The sequence below is a fragment of the Zalophus californianus genome, chromosome 5 (assembly GCF_009762305.2).
Source record: "Zalophus californianus isolate mZalCal1 chromosome 5, mZalCal1.pri.v2, whole genome shotgun sequence".
NCBI lineage: Eukaryota > Metazoa > Chordata > Mammalia > Carnivora > Otariidae > Zalophus > Zalophus californianus.
Window position 1 is genome coordinate 138,366,718 of NC_045599.1, and position 22,150 is coordinate 138,388,867.

At 33.7% G+C, this 22,150-nt stretch overlaps 1 protein-coding gene across 5 annotated transcripts in view; it reads left to right on the forward strand.

Annotated features, from left to right (window-relative positions):
* CDH18 (cadherin 18) overlaps positions 1-22,150 on the forward strand; it is a 608,955-nt gene that overhangs the window by 126,607 nt on the left and 460,198 nt on the right. The window lies entirely within an intron of this gene.

Sequence of the window (22,150 nt, forward strand, 5' to 3'; positions counted from 1 at the left end):
TGTGTGTGAGAATGTGTGTGTGTGTGTGTGTGTGTATTGTGCGTGCAGATGTGGAACTAGGAAAACCTGTCATGTGACAGGTGAAAAAATACAATTTTATTAGCTAGTTATTACAGTTTTTCCTTATATCAATGCCTGTGGTACTTAATGAACTTTCACATTAATCAAGAGTAAATGTTCCTTGCTATTTCCCTGCTGGATATCAAGAAATATTAAGATAAAATTCTTAGCTAAAATTATTATGGTCTTCCATTTGCTCAGGTGACGGCATCACTGCTTTGAGCTGAGAGATACAGATCAGGGAAAGATTTTATTTTGCAGCCAAAAAAAAAAAAAAAAATTACCACAAGCTCTCACAGTGTTTTGGAACCTTTATTTTCGACTCTGGGATCACCCACAGATTTTTCAAAGCAGGGGGCTTTCCTTATGCAGTAATTGCTCTCTTCTATTTTAGTGGACTTGCCTTACCAGAGAAAATATTCTAAATCAAGAGTTTGAGGTCCAGATTAGATTTCGTGTGTACCTTGTTGGATGTGGGAGGGGAAAGCAGGATATGATACTAGTAGAGAATTAGTTCTGTCGTCTAACACTCTGGTCCAAGCACCAATCATCATTTCAGTTTCTTTCAAGCCTCCTGTTAGATATTTAATTCTGGATTTCTTAATAATGAATTAACCTAGTGTAGGTGAACACATTTATTCACTTAATAAGGCATTCATTTAATGCCTTGCTGGATAAGGATTTTATAAACCATAATACTGATGATTTTCACAGAGATAGCTAACTTAAGGAGGGAAAAAACAAAACAAAACAAAAATGATACCAATGGTCAAGTTTGATTCCCTGACAAGAATCGGAGGTAGAAAATAAGGATTTACTGTTTCAGATGCAACAGAAGTGTCCAACTGAAGATAACCCAAGAGTAAAGGAAAATATAATAGTAGAAGGAAGGTAAGAGCTGGAAAGCTCTAGCTGTAACTCTGTATAGTGCATGTTGGATATAATTGGCTACAGCAGTTGCGAACATGGTCAATAGAAACCGGTGCTTGAGTAAAATCTATACATTGGGCAATTGGAAATTATTCCTCCTGATGCCCTATTTTTCAGATGGATATAAGGGAATCATGAGAATGAATGAGTCAGTCCAACTTTATAAATTCTTTAGATGAACGGTGCTATATATAGTAAATATATAGTACTTTTTTATTGGCTTATATAAGTGTTGATATTTGTGGTGTGATGAAAAGAAACCACATGTTCACAGGTGTGTGTCCCACTTGTCCTGTATTTGGCTTGTTGATGATTAGAAGTTTGAGGTATACCTGATGTATTTGCAACCTGATTTAATCATCTTTTAGGCTCTGAACATGCATGTGCCTGTCCGTAGGTCTAGGCTAAAACATACTGAACTTATTGACCTGAAAATATTTTATCTCAAATCCCTGTTTTCGATGCCATGTAGTCAAGTGAAAAGTGAGAGAAGTTGAGAGATTAAACACAGCAAGTGTGTAAGATGTTGTTTTGCTTTTTTTTTTTCTTAATAAGTAGAGGACTTCAAACTTTTTAATTCGCTTAATGAATACCTTTGTGTTTTGTAGGATGCCTAGCAGCATCCCTGTTTTCTACCCACAAGATGCCAGTAGCAGCGTTCCCAAATTGTGACAACCAAAAATATCTGCAGGCATTGTTAACTAGTTCCTTGGGGAGGGGGCACACTAGCACCCCTCTCCCACTGAAAACCACTGCTGTAGTAAAAATCAAAGATTGTGTGCAGAAAAGGGTCATACAACACATGGTTTGAGTAGACAACTGCTCACATACAGTTCAGTTTGGGTGCTCTGTGATGACCCCCCTTCTCTTGCTTTGGATGAATTTCAACTGGTGTTTCATTAGGTCCCTAACACAGACTGTGGGAGAGCTTATCAGTATTGTTTTTTCTATAAACTGAGAGACTGGCCTGTATTATCATATATTACCATTTGTAGGACCAAGAGGAAATTTAAAAAAAATGGGAAAAAGAAAATGTAGATGCAAAGACTGAAGACATATTTCACTTCAGTTTTTATTTTCAGATGATTCTTTAATATAAATAATAAGTAAATGAAAGATACTGATTCTTTCTATTCTATAATAGCTTTTGTTATTTTGTTATTTTTTCTTTTCTTTTTTTGTCTGTGTTTAGAATGTCAGGAGTGGGTGTTTACTCTAGTAATTCCATGTGCTTGGGGTATTTTATAATGTTCAAAGTCTCCAGAAGTAAAAGGAAAACATTTTGATTTTAAATGCATACTTCTTAGTTGGTGGTTATGTATAGCACAATAAAAAGAAATATTGAGCTTAATGATTTGAAGACATGGCAGAACTTGATCCTGACCTGGATTACTTGTGTCAAAAGTCCCTTGTATGTAGGCCATTTTTCCTCATCTGCCAAAGGGGATAAGAATAGTATGAGAACCAACAATACAAGGTGTTAAAATGGCTTTCAATTTGTTAAGACCTACACCACTGTTGATATATTATCGTAGAGTCAATGTCTCTGGTGATTTGTTTGATGAGATTTGACTCAGTCTGCTAAATCTTCTAGCTATAGTGGTTTAAAATTATCTATAAGAAATGGCAGTATTTTGGGGCGCCTGGGTGGCTCAGTTGTTTAAGCGACTGCCTTCGGCTCAGGTCATGATCCTGGAGTCCTGGGATCGAGTCCCGCACCGGGCTCCCTGCTCAGCGGGGAGTCTGCTTCTCCCTCTGACCCTCTCTCCTCTCATGCTCTCTCTCTCACTCTCTCTCTCTCAAATAAATAAATAAAATATTAAAAAAATGAAATGGCAGTACTTTTTGTTTTGTTTTTATTTAAACTCCAGTTAGTTAACATACAGTGTAATGTTAGTTTCAGGTGTACAATATAGTGATTCAACACTTCCATAAAACAGCCTGTGCTCATCACTAGTGCCCTCCTTAATCCCTAACAGCTATTTCACCCATCCCCCCCATGACCATCAGTTTGTTCTCAGTAGATACAAGTTTGTTTCTTAGCTTGCCAATATCTCTTTCTTTTTTTTTCCCCTTTGTTCATTTGTACAAAAGGCATTATTCTTAATTTTTTTATGGATGAAATAAAACATCTTCATTTTGGAATGTGATTTAAGTTATAGATAAACCTAATTTTTCTCTCATTTCCATTTTTCCCATATTATCTACATTTATAATTTGTTTAAAAATACAGAAATGTGAAACCTAGAATGCACTTTGAAATTTCCTCTTCAACAATAACCATTTAACCATTAGTACTAATTTGGTATATATTTTCAAAATAATTTTTAATGAATAGATTAATATAGATATTTATATATAATTATAAAACATAGATTTAAAGTTGCAGGCATACACAAATGTATGCATTCATATGAGCATATGCATACAGATAAAGTAAACCCAGCTCAATGTTATACCCAACTAATTTTATAGCATGTTCAGTCTTCCATGTGAGGTTATAGAGAATTCATGAATATCTAGAAAGAATCCAGTGCACCATTATGCGCAGATCTGACATTTAACTCTAGTTCAATGTTAGGGACACACATTTGTTTTACAGCTTTCTCTTCTTATTATGCCAGGGTGATTTCAGGTTGGTGATGCCCCTGCCATAGTGAGTGGTGCACATTTTGACGATTGCATAGATTTACTACCATTCATTTAAGTAATCCTCTATTAAAATGTTTTTTTCTAATAGTAAAGAGAAGGCCAACACAAATTAAATAATTTAGTATCTTTATCTTTGCTGATAGTGTTTTGACTTTTAAGTGTGGTACATGTTCCAGAAAGAGATTTCCAGGAAAATAAATGGACTTCAGGGAAATGTAGGAACAATATAAGAAGAACATTCACTTTAGTGTATCCTGACATGTGTGGGTGTTGCTTCCTAGATACCAGAAAATTCTGGTATGTAAACTTCTACACTGCATGACTACATCAATTTAGGAATAGTAAGCAGAGAATAAAATGAACAAAGTTCAACCCCTACAAGTGTTTGAGTGAAATACTGATGAGAGCAAATATTTCACTTATCTGAGTTCCCCTAGACTATGCCTTATCCAATATTTTGCTCACACTGCATGGGATATGATAGATGAATTACCAGTTAAATGAATTTGGACTTTGCAGATGCCTCTACTGGAAAAAGGGGAATTCACTATCATTTAGATTTCACTTATGTTTAGATGACCATAAGGATCTTCAAATAGATATTTTCATTGTATTTATGCCTTTGGGACAATATATATGACTTATATATAACTATTCACAATATGATGTGACTGGCGAGTCCACTTGATCCAATTATTTTCAGTCAGTCTACCTGATAACAAAAGTATTTTAAATAAAAATATATGTGTTGGTTAAACTCACAGTTATCAATGGGATTTAAATGAAGACTGAATGCCATTTTAACCTATTGAATCATCATATTACAAATAATTTTGGAAACCAGTGTTGGCAAAGGTGTGATAAAATTATTTACAGTTATCCCTTGTAGCAGTGAAAATTAACATAACGGTTTTGAAAAGCAATTTTCAGTCTATGAACTGGAGATGGGAAAAAGCAGACTTCCTTACATGTGACTTGTGGGAATAAACCCCTAAAAAACAACTCAAAGTATCAAAAAATGAAGAAATAACTCAAGAAGTTAAACGTAAGAATTCAAATCAATCTAAATAATGATAAATTGATGGAACTGAATATTAAGCTGAATACAAAACTTTATATAAAATGTGATTTTTAAAAGGACATCAAGTAAATCCATTCTCTTGGATAATATATTGAGACAAAAACGTGCATCTCCCAATTTTTCTGTACTGTTTATGTATTTAAACATGTGTAATTAGTATCTTCAGCTTCAATGTGATATAATTTAAGTGAGCCATGAAAATATAAACAAATTATTTTAGCTTTATGCAATATTTTGCTTTTATAGAGAACCTGCTTATTGGCTGATTGGTTCAGTTCAACTTACCAATAGATGAGAAAGCCCTGTATTAGTGATTGGGAAGTAAAACAGTTCCAAAAGACTATTCAGTAATATTTTCAATTCTGTGATTGAAATTCTACTTTTAGATGATTTTTATCATATTTTTAAAGCAAAAATAGTCATACCAAATAATAGATTATACTTTATTAAATGTTAAATTAATTTATGGAAATTACATTCTATTTGGGAAGAGTGATGATATACAAGGGAAATCATGTATTGCTTGTAGAAAATACCATTATTAAGTGGGATATGGAATAAAAGTGTTTTTTTAAGATTATTTATTTGAGGGAGAGGGAGAGAGAGAGAGAGAGAGAGAGTGAGAAATAGCATGCAGGCGAGAGGGTCAGAGGGAGAAGCAGGCTCCCCGCTGAGCCAGGAGCCCAATGTGGGACTCAATCCCAGGACTCCAGGATCATGACCTGAGCCGAAGGCAGTCATTTAACCAACTGAGCCACCCAGGCACCCTGGAATAAGAGTTTTGAAGAAATAGGTGGTAGTTTATATTTTAGCTATTATGGCTTGTAAGCCCTCATTAAGAAGGTGATTTTGAATAAAGCCTTGGAGGAAGTATGGTCATGGACAATATTGATATATGATAAGCCATATTCCAGAGAGGGCCAAAGCAAGTACAGAAGTGGGGAGGAATATGCAGAGCCTATGGAAGAATAGCAAGAAGGCCAGCATAGCTGTAATGAAGGAACAGAAATGAATCATAGAAGGAGAATACCATTAAGAGATAATGGAAACTGGATCATGTGTAGATCCTATAGATTAGTATAAGGACTTTGTATTTTTCCTAGGAGATTTGGGGTAGTCTTAGATGTTTCTGATGAGAGAAATGTCTTAATCTGATGTCTGCATGTTAGGTGTTAATAGAAGATGAAGGCTACAGATGGGATTAATGTTATTAATCAGCTATGTATCAGCAAGGAAGTCTGGCCATGGGGTTGCAGTTACACTGGAGAGGAGCTAGGACAGAACAGGACAGTTGTGGAATTATTTCAATAATTTGAGGAGAAAAAATGGTGACTTGCAGGAGAGTGAAAGCAATGGCGGTGGGCAAAAGAGGTATATCTTGAAATTAAAGCTGATAGGATTTGACATTATATAGGATATTTGGGCTGGTGGGGGACAGTAAGGGTAAAGGATAAATTTTGTTTGCAGCATCCCGAGCAATTAGAAGGATGTAGTTGGGGAACACCTGGTTGGCTCAGTCGAAAGAACTTGTGGCTCTTGATTTCAGGGTCATGAGTTCAAGTCCCACATTGGGTGTAGAGATTACTTAAATAAATAAACAGAAGAAGAAGAAGAAGAAGAAGAGGAAAAGAAGGAGAAAGAAGGAGAAAGAAGGTGAAAGAAGGAGAAGAAGAAGGGGGAGGGGGAGGGGAGGATGAAGAAGGAGGATGAGGAGGAAGAAGGAAGAGGAAGGGGGGAGGGAAAGAATTGGGCAGAACAAAGTCTGGCAGGGGAAGGAGGACAGGCAGTTAAATATGAAGAACCAAGTTTTGTATACTTTTTCAGGTTTTTTGTTTTGTTTTTTAAGTAGGCTCCATGCCCAGCATGGAATCCGATGGGGGGGCCCAAACCCACAACCCCAAGATCAAGACTTGAGCAGAGAGACTGAGTCAGAAACTCAACTGACTGAGCCAACCAGGTGCCCTTGTATATTTTTAGATTTAAATGTCTTAGTAGGGATGGCGTGGAGTCAGTGGAATACAGAGGTGTAGGATTCAGAGAAGAGCTGTCAGCTGGAGGTAGGAAATCAGAAGCCATCCCTCATAGACTGAATTTAAAATGAAGAGATTGGATGTGAATGAAAAACGCAAGGCCAATAAAAAAATTTAAAAAAAAATGAAAATCAAAAACTAATGATGCAATGTATGGTGATTAACATAACAATAAAAAATTTAAAAAAAAAAAAACCCACAAGGCCAGAAGCTGGAGCAACCCAACACAGATAGGTTGGGAAAATAAAAACCAGCACAACTGGTTTCTTGAGGCCATAAAAATTAATATTGGCACAAAATTATTGCTTTAATCATCTCTAGATTTCAGTGTTCATTAATATAGTTCTGCTCTTTTAATATTTTTATTGGCTTTAACTAAAGCATGATGTTACAATTATTGCTTTTTCGATTTGACAAATATGTAATATAAAATATATCTAATTTACTAATGGTTGAATATTTTGCTTTTTTCTAGCCCAAAATTACTTTAAAAATATTTTAGATTTATTTATTTATTTATTCATTTGAGACAGAGAGATACAGAGAGAGAGAGCATGAGCAGGGGGAGTTGCAGAGGGAGAGGGAGAAGCAGGCTCTCCGCTGAACAGGGAGCTGATGTGGGACTCGATCCCAGGACCCTGGGATCATGACCTGAGCCGAAGACATAGGCTTAACCATCTGAGCCACCCAGGTGCCCATTTTAAAAATATTTTAAAAAGTAGTTACGAAGTCTCCCATAGCCAATATTAAAATTAAGGAACTGTATGTTTTTATGTTGCTAGCCTGCTTATGATTTATGTCCTTTGATGTGCAGGAGAAATATATAAAAAAACAAGATATGAATCTATAGTTTCAACTGTTGGTATGAGGTGACTATAAAATAATGAAACTGATCTTTTTTTTTTTTTTTTTTTTTTTATTTATTTATTTTTTTTTTATTTTTTTTTTTTTAAAGATTTTATTTATTTATTTGAGAGAGAGAATGAGAGAGAGAGAGCACATCAGAGGGGATAGGGTCAGAGGGAGAAGCAGACTCCCTGCCGAGCAGGGAGCCCGATGTGGGACTCGATCCTGGGACTCCAGGATCATGACCTGAGCCAAAGGCAGTCGCTTAACCAACTGAGCCACCCAGGCGCCCAATGAAACTGATCTTTAAACAAATATGCAGGATTATTATATTAGTAGATTTTACCAACGACACACACACCAATGAAAGCATTCTTTCAGCAACTATTCCAGGACACACGCATGCACATGCACACACATTCACACACACACAACCCTATGACTTTATGATCACATTCCATTACTTAATCAAAACAGATGATAATCAGCTTGATTAACCAGCACTTTATTAACAAAACTTCATTTAGAATATTTATAATCTTAGATGAATTAAGTGCTTTAACTTCTGCAACTCAGTTTTGTGAGAGAAGTAACAAAAAGAGTTTGAACAATTTAAAGGCTTAAGTGTTGTGTGTGACCACATTGAAGGCTAATGTAGTGGGCAGAATAATGGTTCCCAAAGATATCCAGGTCCGAATTCCTGGAACCTGTGATTATATTGGGTGGCACAGGTAGCTTAAGAATGTAGATGGAATTAAGGTTGCTAATCAGCTAATCTAAAACAGGGAGCTGATCCTGGAGGATCCAGGTGGGCTCATGGTAATCACAGGGTACTAATGGTGGGAAAAGGAAGCATACAGGAGGTCAGAGTGATGATATGTGGGAAGAACTCAACTCTGATGTTGCTGGGTTGGAATATGGAGGAAGAGGGCCAAGCACTAAGTGCTTTGGGAAACCACTAGAAACTGGGGGAGGCAAGAATTCTCCACTATTGCCTTTAGAAAGGAAGGCAGACATGACAGACACTTTGATTTTAGCGCAGTTGTGACTCATTTCAGACGACTGACCCGACCCATCTCAGGCTCCTTTACCTACATACAGAACCAGAAGATAACAACTTTGTGATGCTGTGATGTGAAGCCACTAAATCTGTGGTATTTTGTTACATTAGCAATAGGAAACTGATATAGCTACCTAGCATAAGGAGGCATTTTAAGTTCTGCCTTTTATAAACAAATCATGTTAATTTTTTGAGCATAAATATATAGAATATTATTGAGTATATAATAATTATACCATTAACCTGATATTCTTATATTGTTCAACATTATAAATTGTTGAAAAAAAATCATGATATCAACCCTGAAAGATGTTTTCTAAAACAGAATGTAAAGTATAATTAGACCCTAATGAAAAAAAACAATGTATCTTACCTAATGTGTACACTCTTGTCCCCAGTAAGTACATTGTACTTCTATTACTATGAGTGTACTGGACTTCTAGTTCTTGTGTCCAAATATGATTTAAAGAGTGTCAAATTCTTTTCTATAGCTCTTTTAGTTGTAACAATGCAAGCATCAACTTACAAATTAAGAAATAGAATGTATAGCAATGTATAATGTATAAACCACATTTCCCCTTTTCACTTTTACAGCAGGAAATATTCAACTTTTGAGCAATACCATTTTATAAAAAACAAATTTCATTATGATATGCCATTCAGTAGTTTAGAGGGTATAAAGATAGATAACCTGGTATGATTAAGAAAGATGAATTTAGAATGAGAATAAAGAAATCTGCGTTCTTTCAATGATCTAACTATTTTATAAGATTTATTTATTTTAGAGAGAGAAAGAGTGTGCAAGTGGATAAGGGGCAGAGTGAGGGGAAGAGAGAGGGACTCTCAAATAGACTCCCACTGAGCATGGAGCCCCAGGGCTCAATCTCATGACCCTGAGATAATGACCTGAGCTGAAACCAAGAATCAGACACTTAACTGACTGGGCCTCCCGGAGAACCCCTGTGATCTAACTATTTTTAAATAAGTGAATGAGATGACTCTTAAACAGGAGAAAAGTTATTTAGCCTCCCTTTCTGAATGGCTCTTCCTCATGTTTAAAGCATAACATTCAGGTGAACGTTCATGGAAAAATGTTGTGTATATTTCAAGTGTATAGAAACTAAAAGAATGTAGTAAAGCAAATCTTCTAGCAGTATTTGGCTAATTACAATTTTATTTCAGTCTTTGAAATGTCCTAGATATATCATTTGCTCATACCTGGTTACAAAAGCCCTATTCAGCACATGGTTCTAATCGTGACAATAGACCTGCCCACCTGCATGTGAACCATTCCAGGGCAGGAGGAAAACCCAAATGAGTAATGCACACCTGTCTTCCCTAATCTGGCTGGTTGGTGATATTGGAGGCACTGGAACAAATTGTTCATCTGAGCTTCCTTACTCTTGATCCACGTTCCATGATCTGCTTCCAAAATCCTTGGCTGGCCTCCTAGGGACAGAACCAACTCTGAGTCATGCTTCCATCCCTGGCACATAATCAAGTGACATTTCATTTTCTTCTTACATGTTTTGCTTTTCTGATTTATATTCATTCTATTAATCTTTTAAATGGTAGGTGCTCAGTATAACAAGTCAAAAGATAAGGTTAACAACCTCCATTTCCCTTTCTTCAATGCCTACTCAGCTGAAATATCCAAAAATTAGAATTTTTATCCATCCATTTTTATCCACCTTTCTTTATACATCTGTAAAACATGTGTGAACATATATATGCATATAGATATAATATGGGCATAGACTTTTTTCTACTTTTTAATGTAAATGTGTTATGTTATTTTACTGTGCATTTTTACATAAAATTGGATCACTAAAATCTCTACACATCAGTTACATCAGTCTGATTCTTCCTTGTCTTTATTGTTTCTGGATTAATTTGTTTTCATCCCTGCTTCTGTGTTTATGTCCTGCCACATTGCATCATTTTTCTCTTTTGTCCCTCTTCAATCTTATCCCTCCAAATTTTCATTTGCTCTGATGTCAGTTAACTAGCTTGGGCAGCCATAACGAAATCCCAAGGACTGTGTATCTTAAACAATAGGAATTTCTCTTTCATAGTTGTAGAGGCTAGTAAGTCCAAGATCAAGGTGCTGGCCCATTCAATTTCCTGGTGAATGCTCTTTTCTCTCTTCCTGCTTACAGATGGCCACTTGCTGTGTCCTCATATGGCAGAAAGCAAGCTCTCAGGTGTCATTTTTGATCAGGGCACTATTTCATATGAGGGCCTTACCCTCATGACTTCAGCTAAACCAAATTGCCTACCCAAAGGCCCTTCTCCAAATTCCATAGCACTGGGGGTTATTAGGGTTTCTATATAGGAATTTTGGAGGTACATGGTTCAGTCCACAGCAACAGTTCCTTCTGTTTTCCTATCTTCAACTCTTTTAAAAAAATATTATTATTATTATTATTTCTAAACATCCTCATTCTTTGTTCTACCAGTCATTTCAGTCTCCTCGGTATGTTCCGGTCCTCGTTCACCTCTTTCTCCAAAGTCACCTTATGTGACTTTTAAGAATGCACCTGAATATTATAGCCATCTGTTTTTCTGAAACCCTTCAAAATACTAGAAACTAAGTCTACACTCCTTCCCTGAAATGTTTGGTGACAACCGTCAGTTAGGTCCCTTTTCAAGACAGTTTAAAGGTCATGAGTATTGCTTGACTTCTGTGCCCACTCTATACTCTAAAATGCTGAAGCAATAAGTTTTTAGCAAATGTAAATGCACATAAATATGCAGAGAATAATATATAATATATGATACTTATGTGCATGCACAAAATGTATTATCTTTTTTTCAACTCTTTCTCCTATAATTATGTAGGTTGCTGAAATCTGTGACATTTTGTGTTGTCTAGGATATCTCATGACTTTTTTGCCCCTGGATTTATTGAATGCATTATATAAAGTGAAATTTAAAATTATTTGTTTCAAGGCTTTTAAACAGAATTTCTGGACATTTCATTAAGGAAAAAATTGACTTTGATCCATTTATTACTGACTTGAGTAATAAAAAGAAAAACTCAGGAGATGACTATCAGTAGTATATGGGTATCACTGGTTTGAAATAGTCAAGGCATGAATCACCCTTTCAGATGAGATGTTCTCACCAACTTCGAAGACATCTCCTGTGTGACTCTGGAGATATATAGCAGTTGGGAATAGCTTGTTTCTCCCTGAGAAAGAAACTCACTCTATTTCCAGTCCAGTGCTAAGGAGAATTTCATGTGTATGCAAAAAGGTATTTTTAACACAAATTTGGTATTAACATGGAATTGCTGACTCTTCCGATTGTAAAATTGTGGCTTTCAGAAAGAAGTAAACTGGGACACTCTGTCAGCATCCTGTAAATGATACCCATTCTTTACTAAAGGAAATGCCAAACATTTAAAATGAAAAAGCAACACATTAACTCAGTGAAAAGGCTAGATTGTTCTAATCAATAAACTCTACAAGAGTAGTTTATTCTTAGCTAATACATGTTTATGTCTCTAACTTATCACAACAAAAGAACATTCTTTATAAAATTTTGATTTTCTAAACAACATGAAATATTTAAAATAACAATTGCTTCACCTCAGATTGTGTTTGTTATTGATCTTTCTGCTCTATGTAAATACTAACTCAGAGCTTGCTTTTCAGATGTTTATCAAAGTGCACACTTCTCCTGGAAACTCCTCAATTTACTTTTCTGCCTATTAATTTTTCACCCAGTACAGTACATTTTCTCCAATTTATTGCATTTCATTAAAAAATTACTGCATTAGAAAAATAATTTTATAATATATAGAAGTAGCACATTCTGGCAAAATATGTTTCATTGGATAAAAAATGAATTTCATGTAATTTTTTATAGAGTGTAGAGACTTGATACACTGAAAAAGTTGAGAGAAATTACCTAATGTATACTTTGAACTCAGATTTCAATTAACTTATTGATTTATTTACATTTATTGTTATATAAGTTATCATTTATTGATAACTAGAAGTCTTTTCTGGGATCTCTGGATGTTGGGCAGATATTAACTTCATTGTCTATGGGAGTAAACTGAAGTCATACAAATTCACAGACTTGCCCAATGGGGCACACTTCATAGTAGCTGAATCACAATGGAGCATGCCCTGTCTTTCTCCGTTTTTTGTACCTCTCCACCGTTCATCCTCCATACCCCCTCAACTGTGGATCTGATGGCCTTGCCTCATGTTACAATTATAAAGCTTTCTAAAATCAGTGGGACATTGACTATCTCATGTCACTACCAAATCTACATGTAAACTGGTATCTAAGTTCTAATCCCTTTTCTCTGCTCAGGTTAGAGTGAAAGAGCATTCTTGCTATTATCCATACCTGGTTCTCAGGTTTCCTGCCCTAGACCCACTCTGACTCTTCCTCTGAATCGGTTGCATCATCATATTATCCCTTCTTAACTAATCAAATTCTACATAGTCCATATACCGAGTTCTATATATTGTAGCCCTAAAATATATTTAATATGTGTTCATGACTTTCATATCTGCTGGCATCACACTAATTCAAATCACCGTGACCCCTTCTATAAAGGTTTCCTCTCATTTGCTTTCATCAGCAGATGCTGTCCTTAAATCCTTTATGATATACCAGCTAGCAGAAACGTCTTAAAAATATAAATCAGTAGTGTTGCTCTTCTCTTTCAAAACCCTTCAATGAATCTCAATTTTATGTACAATAAAGACTATATGTTCTTGTCAGGGCCCCTAAAATCCTACATGACTTCACACAGCTTCCCGCTCCAACTGGATCCTCACGTATACCCACCAAATTATACTTTAACACTTTCCCCTCCTCATATATGTTGAGCTTTCCTTGGGGGCATTTGAACTTGTTATTCCTTTTGTCTGAAATACCCTTCTCTACTATTTTCCTATGGCTATGCCTTTATCTTTCATGTTTAATCTCATCCAATTAAAAATAATGCCCTTTTTCCTAAAGTAGCTGCTATACTCATATATTTTCTCATGCTCTTCAATGATTTTATTTATTAGTTTACTTCTTTTTTTTTTTTTTTCACTTCCAACTAGGAAGTAAACCCTACCTGAACCAAGATCTTGTTTTCCATTCACCTTTGGGTCACCAATATTTAAAAATATTGCCTGGCACATAGTCCAGAATATATCCAAAGACAAATATAGACTGTAATTGAAACAAGTTAGGCTTTTAGAAGTAAACTTTTAAAAACATTTAATTGAAGTATACATAGAAGATACTGCTGCGTAAGTCATGCACATACACATAAATAACTACTGCAGATTGGACATACTTATACTACATAAAATAGAGTATTACCTGTATTCCAGAAACCTTCCTTGTATACTTTCACAACCCCTCCCTCTTCCCCAGACGTAAACTTTTTTCCTCCTGATATCTTACCATATAGATTAATTTCATCTGTGTACTTTATACAACTAGAATCATACAGCATAGTTCTATTGTATTTGGCTTCTCAACATTATTTTTGTACAATTCGTTTTGTTGATCGAATCAGTAGGTTTTTTAAAAAAAAATTTTCATTTTATTACTATAGATTATTCCATTGTATGAATATACTATGAGTTATCCATTCTACTGAAGGGCATTTGGCTGTTTCCAGTTACTATTAAAAATAATACAACTATGAACATTCTTGTATATGAAATCTGGAGGACATATGTGTGCCTTTTACTGGGTATATAGTAGGAGTGAAATGCTCTGTTATAGGGTAGTGTTCAACATTAATAAATACACCCTAATGCCTTTCCAAAGTAGTTGTACTAATTTACACTCCCACATCATTGTATGAGAGTTACTCTAGTTACTGTTAATCTTGCTAATTTTAGTCATCCTGGCAGATATGTAGAGATATCCCATTATGTTCTTCCCTAAACTATATTTTTCGTATTTAAAACTGCAGTAAATTGTAATAAATAATGCCATTAGCATTCATGTTCTACCACTGAATCCATCAGTTGTTTTTATTTGCCCCTCTGCTTTATTGGTAACTAGCTATCTTTATTTTTCTGGCCATTTGAAAACAATTTTTGGCATTAGATGCAGGCTTTCTGAATGGATTGATTTAGCACTTTTGATATTCTCTGACCATATTTTTTTAATTTTTTTTATTTAACAGTTTTCCAAGTAAAATGGTAAGATGCAATATAAATACAATGTAGTAAGTACACTTATTTCAGATGCTAGAGAAACAAATTATGCTTTGTAACTTGTGAGGATAAAATATAAATGAGAAAAACAAAGGCCATGACAAAAATAAATGAGCTCATCCATTTTGTTCACCATATTTAAAATATGACTCTGGCCCCACCTGACATTTGTAGATGATACCACCATCAGGACAAAAGAATATCACCTGTTCTTTGTATCTTTCATTAATTAGTATAAAGATAGTTATTAACCACCAAAGGACGGTAGTTTAGAAGCCAGGGAGCAAATGTTTGCATTTTTTTTTAACTTAAACAGTTTTCTCATTTTTGTAATGCTTATTGGCATAATGGGGACAGCCAAAGAGCTGCAGCATGTTTGTCTATGAAAAGAAGCTCTGATAATATATTTAAAAACTATTTCCACAAAGTCTTTGTTAGGGGCATTGGATTTTTTTTTTCTCTAATTAGGTTTATAAGAAATGTGTATCATTAATTCCTTATACCCTATCTCTGGAATGAATGAGAAACTACAAACCATTTTTGTGAAATACTGATTTACTGTTTATTGTTATATGAGGTTGTTTTTAAAATATTTACTTACAAACAAGCATTTTGGATATTTGTTGCCTTATACATTCCCCTTATCAGAAATTTTACTTCTTTTTGGTCTGTGAGAGTTGCATTTAATCAGTAAACATGTTTTGTTTTAATTTGACTTATCTTAAAATCATCATATTAAAATATATATTTTAGAATAAAATCTGAAAGTAAAGAACATATGCTCTAGCAGTTAGAGATGGATATGAGATCATGCCACAAACTTCAATAAGCTATTTTCTTTTTCTGTAAAACAGATTCATTCCATTTTCAATATTCTTAATTATTTGATGTAAAAAAATTGTTTTACCTCTATCTATCAATGTTATCTTCCTAGAAATTCTAATTGGATTGCTTTCACTATTATTTAAAATACCAAACTGATCTTGTGTGGCAGAGCAAATATATATATATTTTTAATGTTCTGATACACATCTCAAGCTTAAACATGATTTTTAATGTGTACATAAATACATTAAAATTTATTTGTCCTGCTAAGAATTTTAAAAAAAATATTGAGATGAACTGCATCCCATGAGCCAATTAAGTTAGCATTTCCATTTTGTTCAGTTAAATCTTTCGCAGTTGGTACCATTTATCCAGAAGACCACATACCATTTTCAAAGAGAAAGTAATAAGGTATTTGTTTCAAACACTTGAGATAATAAGTTAGAGGGTTTCCTCTACTATATATTAACCTGATTATGTTTAAAATTTTTCATTTTCTTCTTAATTGTGATATTAAATTTAAAAAATGCAATGAGAAGGACAAAATGTTTAACATATATCTTGGAACAAAGCACATCTTATCTTATTGACAAAATTTAATTTCAAATATCCATATTTATATTTATTCTAAATTTAAAAACTGGACATGACAGTATCTGTTTTAGGAAAATACTAATTTATTTTTTATAATATATACTATAATTTATTATTGCCTGATTGGTTTACCTCTTTCTGTCTCATTTTTTAGTACCTTTTATTCTTGCCACCTTTCATCTGTAGGTGTCCCCAATGCTCTTTTATTGTCCATTCATTATTCTCCATGTATTCTTACTCCTTTGTTCAGCTCATCAACTTTCATGGTAATCATTCATAATTTTATGACTCCATGTATCTAACACTGACTCTTAACCTCTGATCTGATCTTTTACTTCCAGCAATGAACAGACCTCTTCCACATGATCATGTTCTTTCCTTTAATATATAACACTGTTAGATTTGTAATACTAGATTTTTGCTTATATTACTCTAACAAAGTACCAAAATATAAATATAAACAAAATATAAACTATTTAGGACCCCTCTTTGGAGTCTAAGAATATTTTTTTTATAATTGAAATAAGAGCAATATGTACTATACCTTCTTTTATTTTTCTGAGACCAACACGATATAATATAGAGAGTGAGATTTAGAATCAGTCAGAAATTGGTTTGAAGCTTGATTACATTAATATTTGTATCACCACAGGCAAATTATTTAATCTTCTCTTTATAAAATTGTGCAACACTAATGGAAAGTGTTAAAATGTTATGTTTCTAGCACAGCACAGTGTCAAGCATAGAGAAGGCACTCAGTGAAACATGGGTCTTCATCATTTCTGTTCTAGCAATTAATCTGATTTTTCTGTTTATAACATTGACAGCACCATGATTCCATCAAAGTCAGAAAGGCTAAAGTAATAGTTGAATATTCCTTTTCTAATCAGATTCCAGTTCCATCATTTTTTGTCATTAATTATCTTGTAGATAACCAGATTTTCTGTATTCCAGTGACTACCACTGATCATTATCCTTAATCTGGCCCATTTGGCTTGCAGTAGTTCTTATTGCATTTCTTCTCTTTTCCATTTACTATTATTTTTCACTTTTTTTTTCTTTTATGACCTAAGTGTTCTACAAATTGCTTGAAAGCAAACATCACATCATTAATTTCTCTTATATGTCTCCCTGGCCTGGTGGTATGTTATGTGGTTGACATCTATTTTAATTGGTTGGTTTGGAAGAAATAGACCTAATCCCATTTTGACATATAGGTCTGATGCATACTCAATATGATTATACTTTTTTTAACATAGGTATCTTTTTAAAATGAACCTGATCTAACTGTGAGGATATTCTGAAATGACTTTAAAACAGCTGACCAGAACTAGTAATTAAATGCATTGCCTTAATTTATTTCTTTATTATTGACTATGTGAATAAGTAAGCACATAGCTCTGAGAATAATAGCTTGCAATTTGCTAATGGAAAAGGGAAGTTTATCCAAAATGCCAGTCTTTGAACTCATTTCAATGAGTAGAATGTTCAACAACTGAAATCTGTTTATTAAAAAAAAGAAAAGGTTGTGTTTCCAATTTAATGATGTAGCAATTTTGTTAACTTTTTAAGGGCTTTTGATTAATATAGATTTGGTATATATATCATTTTACATCCTTCAGGCATAATATAGAGAAAATAAAAAAATATACTATCCAATTGGAATATAGAGTTATGTGTATAGCTAATGTAATATTAAAACATGATAAACTTTTCCCTTTCTTATCCAGATTTATGAGCTCTTAATCTTCTCTCAGGCTTCCATATTTTTAGTTATAAAAGATTAGAAGCCCAACTCATATCCATAAAGTTATGCCATATTTTTCTTTCTGAACAAGAGCATTATTGGAAATATTATTTATGTCTCATCATAATTGAATTAAATAATCTGAACAGAACAGCTGCCCAGAAATAAGCATATACTATATATATATTTTTTTTTTAAGATTTTATTTATTTATTTGAGAGAGAGAATGAGATAGAGGGAGAGAGCATGAGAGGGGGGAGGTTCAGAGGGAGAAGCAGACTCCCCGCTGAGCAGGGAGCCCGATACGGGACTCCAGGATCATCACCTGAGCCGAAAGCAGTCACTTAACCAACTGAGCCACCCAGGCGCCCCAAGCATATACTATATTTTAATGACCAGTAACCTCCACTTGGTGGTTAGAAATGATCTATTGTCTTTCTTTTCATATATAAATCAAATTAGAATGTAAGATAGTTCAAACACAAAATAAAAATATTTTTTCCCTTCCTGAAAACACGTTGCTTTTTTTATGATCACTCCATACCATCTGTTCAGTATTTACTATATAGTTGTCATTGTAGAAAAAGGAAACAAAATGTTGTGTTCCATTGTAGTACATGCATACATCCTCCATATTGCAAGTATCCTCACTGGGACAGATTTAGCTATTTATTGACATGGAGGGCAATACGTTAAGAATTTCTGTTCTCTGGTAACACTCTTCCCCATAATGTAACAAGCCTAGCTCTTTAAAGTCCTCTTCTCTTTTCCTTGTTCCTTTCTTAAACCTACCCTCACCAGGGAAATATAACCTACAGGATAGTGAAACTGGTGATCCCCCATACAGATTTTGTACTCTCCACACTAATCACCAGAGTGAAAAATATCTAAAAGGTCAATGCCATAATTCTAGCTCATGAATTCAGCTTCAATAAGTACTTTGCTAATATATAATGCTATTTATGTAATCTACTTAATAAAATTATCTTGCTTATATTTCTCTATATCAGGAAAATTTGCTATAAGATTTTTAAAATACACTAAAGATAGAAATAGAAATGGTCTGAATGCATCCAGCCATCTAAACACATTGTGTATACATCAGGGTTCATAATTAGTTTCTCAGATGTTTGGCAGGATTCACCAATGAAGCCATCTGGTCCCAGAGATTACTGTAGTGGGAGGTTTCTTGGTTACTGATTCAATCTCTTTACTTACTATTGGTCAGTTCAGATTTTCTGTTTCTTCCTGATTCAGTCTTGGAAGGTTGTATATTTCTAGGAATTTATCCATTTTTTCTGAATTTTCCAGTTCGTTGACATAGTAGTCTCTTATGATCTTATGTGTTTCTTTAAAATCAACTGCAATGTCTCTTTTTTAATTTTTAATTTTATTTGAATTTTCTTTTTTTCTTTGTCTAGCCGAAGTTTTGCCCATTTTAGTTTTTGTTTTTGGAAAAACCATCTATCTCTTAGTTTTTTATATCTTTTCTTTGTTCCTCTGGTCTTCATTTCATTTATTTCTACTCCGATTTTTAGTATTTCCTTCCTTCTGCTAATTTTAGGCTTAATTTATTCTTCTTTTTCTAGTTCCTTGATGTGTACAATTAGGTTGTTTATTTCAGATCTTTTTTTTTCTCTATTTTCTTTTGACATCTTTCTAATTTCTTAATAAAGATTTTCTCTTGCTTGTCAGAGTTATGGAGAAAATCTGTTTGTCCTCCCTTATATTCTCTCACAGATATTGTTATACTGTTAACAGTATAGGACTTATTATTTGTTATAAATTTCCAGAGAATTGAAGTTTTTATTTAAGAATAGCTTATAGCATTGCTATGCTTGTATTGTTCATTTTTATTTAAGTCTACAATAAAGTAATACCAATTTATTTTTATGCATGTGTAGAAGATGCATAAAATACAAAACAAAGACCTCCTACAATCCCACCACTCAAAGATAATCGCTGTAAACACTGCATATTCTTCAGAACACATATATATAGAATCACTTTATTACATTACATGTTGCACATATATAGGTTTTAGAACACTTTTGCACCAAATGGTGCAGCATTGGTTGTTCTAGTAGGCTTAAATATCTCAATATAATATTGAATGGACATCTCAAAATGGGCATATCCAAACCACTGTGTTTGGCTCTTTATTGCTGCTACCCAAATTTTTGTATGGTCATTTTTGTTCATACATTTTGAATTTCTGATCATTTTCTTAACTTATGTCCCATAAAGAAACTACCCAAAATGCATGATATTTTTTTAAAGATTTTATTTATTTATTTGACAGAGAGAGACACAGCAAGAGAAGGAACACAAGCTGGGGGAGTAGAAGAGGGAGAAGCAGGCTTCCGGCTGAGCAGGGACCGCAATGTGGGGCTTGATCCTAGGACCCTGGGATCAGGACCTGAGCGGAAGGCAGACGCTTAACGACTGAGCCATCCAGGCGCCCCATTTTTTTTTTTTTTTTTTTTTTTTAGGTTCTAAATGTATAGTTCCATGATACAATTTAAAAACCTTACTCAAGTTCTCTTTATCTGCATGACTAACCCATTTTGTGTACTTTCATTGACTACTCAGCTGGCTGAGTGCATTTTCTGAAACAACATATGGAAATATTCTTGGTATGTCCTTTCTTTGATAGTCTATCATGTTCTAGTTCTAAAAATTTTCAGTCAAGTGATAGACTTTAAAAACATTTGAAAAGTCCGGGTATTATGTTTTTTCTCTTTCACACCACTGTTCTCACTTTTTCAACAGGATCTTTGTCTTATACCTTCAAGGGAAGTTATATTGGAATGAAAGTCAATCATTTTCATCCTTTTAAGAATTTTTTTTGGAAAATTCATAAAATAATGTATGCAAATATATTGTGGAAGGTCCAGAAACTAGCTTTTTTTTTAAAGACTTCATAAATGGGAGTAGTGTAAATCCATGATTTTGTGAAAACTTGTGTAATCTAAATAAATAAACAGGAAGCAGATATTGGCCCGCCCACGAGGGTTATGTTTATTATGGCTCATTGTTACTATTTATGTTGTTTTTATTTCAGATCTCTTAAGAGCCAAGTCTGGGTCAATTTTAAACTCAAGATCAAAAAATAAATTTAAGCAATCTAATAATCAAGGAAATACAAAGTGTTCCTTTGCCATTACGTAGTATCAGTGAATTACAAAAGAGAAGTGATAATCTCATTAATATCTTTCCTGCCTTGGTGAATTAGATGGGAGGTCATATCATTTTAAATGGATCATATATAATGAATATTTTAAAAAATTTTTTCTGAGACTTAAGCATTACACTGAAATCTCTTTAAGATTTTCTTGGAAAACTTGGGATAATATTATCTAGCATAGAGTTTTTGATAGCAGAGCTAACTATGTCAAATACTCTAAAGATGGTGAATTTTCTGATTTTTTTTTTGGTTTTTCTAACTTACAGACTCATCATTTATTAATTATGGGTAATTCATCCATTAAATATGGACTTATCACTAGGTCCATATTACCGTTCCAACTTATTAAATGTTTGTAAATAAATGTGACTCACAAATATATATTTCTATCTTTAAAAACTAGAATCTGATACTGATGTAAGGCAAGAGAGACAAAAATAAAAAATAGATAAATCATGGTAACAGAATATCCATAAGTAAATAATTTTACACATAAGCATTCATCATGCAATCAAGGAAACTTCATATTAAGGTTGAAGAAGATATCTCATAATATATTATGCCAATATTGGAGAACTCAGCTAAAATCTTTTCAAACAAGATAATAATGCACTGGGAATGAATTATAAAAAGTAAGATCTTAGAAAACCAAAATGAACTATAATGAATATTTATGTTACCTGTGGGAGGAAAGGTTAATATAATCTTGCAAATTTTAGAAAAAAAAATATTGCAGAAGAAAATGGTTAGGATTGAAAATATATAAATTAGAGCCCTCTGGAATAATAATTAAAAATAAATAAATGGGACTAATAAAGTATTTACTGCAATCTCAATGAAAGGCCAACAATTTTATTATGTTATAATAGTAAAACCGTGGAAAACCTCTTGACTGTTATCATGATCATAAAATAAGGAATTATAGAAATAATGCATAGAAACATTGA